Source organism: Triticum aestivum, chromosome 5B (assembly GCF_018294505.1).
Source record: "Triticum aestivum cultivar Chinese Spring chromosome 5B, IWGSC CS RefSeq v2.1, whole genome shotgun sequence".
NCBI classification, from domain to species: domain Eukaryota; kingdom Viridiplantae; phylum Streptophyta; class Magnoliopsida; order Poales; family Poaceae; genus Triticum; species Triticum aestivum.
In genome coordinates, this window is record NC_057807.1 from 24,851,859 (window position 1) to 24,855,522 (window position 3,664).

A 3,664-nucleotide genomic window follows, 5' to 3' on the forward strand; every position below is an offset into this window, starting at 1 on the left:
GGCCGCGGCGACGGTTGCGACCGCGCCCTCGCCCCGCAGAGCCATCAGCAGGGGCAGCCGGAGCGGCGGGCGGAGCCTGGGGCCGAGCAGCGATGAGCGCGTGCGCGGACTGAAGACGAGCAGACTGTTCCGCACGGTGTTCCTCCAGGAGGAGAAAGGAGCGCGCCTGAAGAAGGGTAGGCAGCGGATTGCGTGCGGTGAGGTGCGGGATCGCACCGTGGTACTGACGCCCGAGGCCGCGCAGCATGTGGAAGAGCTGCTGCGTGTCGCCGACCGGTTGCCCGAGGTCGCGAAGCTGGTCGGTGAAGGTTTTCAGACGAGCGAAGTACTGCATCACCGTCAGGTCGCCCTGGACCACGGCATGGTACTCCGCGTCGATGTACACGGCGCGGGAGAGTTGGTTGGCGCGAAAAATCTCCTTGATGGTGCCCCAGAGGATGTCGGCGGTGTCGTCGGGCTGCATGACTGCGTCGAGCAGCTCCGGCGAGACGGTGGCGTACAGCCAGTGGATGATGCAGTGCTCCACCATAACCCACTCGGGATCACGGCGCCGTGGAGCAGCAGGGGCGACGAGGTGATCGCGGACGCCGAACATGCCCACGATGGTGAAGAAGAAGCGGCGCCATTGCGCATAGTTGCCGGCGTGCAGATCCAGGGTGATGGGGACGTGGTGACGAATGTCGATCGTCTGGAGGACGGAGGAGGGAAACGCGCCGGGGGCCAACACGGGTGCGGGAGCAGCCGGCTGTGGGGGCGGGGCGCTGGCTAGGGCGGCGGTGTGCAGGACGCCAGCCGGCGGAGGAGCATCATCGTCGGATGAGTTGGGGGAGGCGAGAGGGTTGGTGTCCATGGCAGCGGAAGGAGGTTGGGCAGGCGCGAAGGGGTTGTTTTCAGCGTCTGATACCATGTTTGAGGGAGATGAGATCGAACACTCTTTGCATTGATCAGCAGGGCTACACTTATACAGAGGGCAGGGGGCGCGAGCCCACGATGGTGATCGTGGCCGGGCCATGCCTCGAGGAGGTGATCGTGTGTGCTGACTCTGAAAACTGCACACACGCACACTCTGACTCTCTACGGTACAGGCGTATATACAAGAGGTTTAACAGCTGGAACTGGAATAGGTGGGTCTTAGTGGTCTTTTACCAATGCTTTTGATTTTACATGGATAAATATATATGTATGGTCTTAGTGGTCTTAGTGGTCTTTTATCAACCTGTATTACCGTACCGGGTTGGACAGGACTGGAACGGATGGGGTGCGACAAGCTGCACTTCCTATTTCAGTCTGTATTATAGTTAAATTTTGACTTGGATCATTTTTCTTACGGTGTTGTTGTGCAGTTCCATCTTTCATCCCCTGTCTTACCTTGATCTGCTGCAAACATATATTGGACATCCCTATTTTGTTGCTGATAGTGATATGCATAGTTATTCCATTCTTATTCTGTGTTGAGTTTCCTTCTACTTTCCTATGACACTTTCTATTCATCCATTTAGGTATCGCTAGGACATGGACAATTTTACCTTCAAGGTCAAGACCTCTCAACACATCAATGCTCCCAAGCCACTGTGAGCTCACTCCCCTTTTAAGTTTCAGTAGCACGTCTATAGGTTTACTTTAATCACCGCAACGGGAATATCAACAAATTTCTTGGAAGGTTTTGTAGCATGTGTTCTGCTGAGTTTTTCTGCTTCTCTTTTTGTTTGTTCTCTGAACTGGGCTCGGTATCACAAAATGAGTTAGGGGACAAGCGCAATTCTGTATTCTTTTCAGCAAGAGAGCGGGAGGAGTGCTATTGTTTCTGTTAACCATGTTGCTATATGAGTGCCTGTTGTTCAGTGATAGTATTTATTTCCACAGGCAAATCGCCACTGATAAGTGATTGGTGGGAATCCCATGCTTCCAGCAAGATGACTGGCCATAATAAGCAATGCCGCTGGCTATCATTATTTATGTTATAGAGATCATACTGGAAGCTACTGTTGTATCATTACAGTGTTGCATTGCATATTTGTCCACTTAGTACTTACTGCCATGGCATGTTAATGTCGAGCCAGTTGTTGATGAGTTGCTTCTTACAGTGAATTTGTGGCCCTGCCATGTTTCTCTACACTGATAGTGTGCAGTTGAGAAGTGTGATGTACCAAAAATATTCAAAATTCCGATTGTCGCTGGCCTTTTGTATAAACGCATTGCTTTAGGTATTTTTTTACTGTTCTTGTGCCCTAATGTACTATTCAGGCGCCATTCTCTTCATGTATGAATGATGATCTAAGTATTACGAGTCTTCTGACCTGTGGAATATATTCCTAATCCTGCTTATATTAAATCTTTATCCTTTCTCCTGATTTTATGTGTTTCAATTGTATTGTGCAATATTGTGGGCTGCTTGTGAGTATATGTTGTTTTGGATTGGTAGCAGTGGACTATGCGCTTGGACCGGGCAAGGTGCGCCAAGGCGCGCTGCAGGTCTAGTTGTTATTATTAGGAAAGGCCAATAGTAGCACACACACACACACAAAAAAAACAAGAGAATTGCAACTAGTTAGATTCACACCAGAGATTTATATGGTTATTTATTTGGGGGTGGAAGCGGCTGGGCTGGAAAAGAATGAAACAAGGGTAGAATTGTTTAGAAGGAACACTACATTTAACTCACATCAGCATGCGGAGCATACTCTTCGCGGCCTGACCAGCCGCTGTCAGGAGAATCCTTTGTGCGATCAGCCACGCAGTTGTCAAAACAAGGCCGGTTTTCTTGTCCTCATCCCAATCGAACCAGAAGCCGGAGCAGCGTCTCAGCGGTTCACCATCTGTGTGATTCAAGCACGATCAACACATACATTATTAAGTTGCGCGACGGACGGACGATGGATCAATCAAATCCAAAACAGAGAGACTGTACATACCAAGAGAGTATGAAACCCCTAGAAGAAACTTGGCAGTAGAGAGCACCGCCTTGCTTCCAGATTCACTGACGGCGAAGACCTCGGCGGTGTGAAACCGGGTCGGGGGTTTGAAGTAATCGAGCGTAGGGATTTTCACAGGCGGGGGAGCTATATATATTGATCGAGAGTAATAATTATTTAATTAAACAGTTGTGTTTACATCTTGAGTAATAAACTGACTGATGAAAAAATTGAGAGTAAACTGATGACTGATGAAAAAACGGACCTGATTCTTGGGCGCGTTTCATTTTGGCCAGGTCGGCATCGCTGAGATTTTTTTTGGAATTTCTTTTAGATGAAGGTGTGGATTATTTTTAAATGTATTTTTTTCTTTTTAGATTGAGGTGAGGACGTCTGGTATTTTTTTTAAACTAGTAGAATGCTCGTGCGTTGCTACGGGTCTTTTAATTTTTGTTCTAATCGCATATATATATATATACCCGTATTGTTGCATAAAACTCGGTGAATTTTGAAATATTATGCTTAAGCCACAAAAGACATACTTTCGAATAAGTAGATGGTCCCGTCCAACATTATTATTCAATGTTTACACAGTATTTCAACTAAAAATATTCAGTTCTTAGAAGTAACACAGTTTCGACCATATTGCAATACTATCAAACAAGTCCTCAAATATGTTGCATGTTGACAAGAAAATAGAATTGTATACTAAGTGTTCACCTAACCGAGAATTGCTTGAACCCTCCTATTTA

The 3,664-nt window shown here is 47.4% G+C and overlaps 1 pseudogene; it reads right to left on the minus strand.

The window, feature by feature from the left end:
- LOC123114584 (uncharacterized) overlaps positions 1–3,199 on the minus strand; it is a 14,471-nt pseudogene extending 11,272 nt beyond the window's left edge.
- Positions 3,200–3,664: the final 465 nt, after the last annotated feature.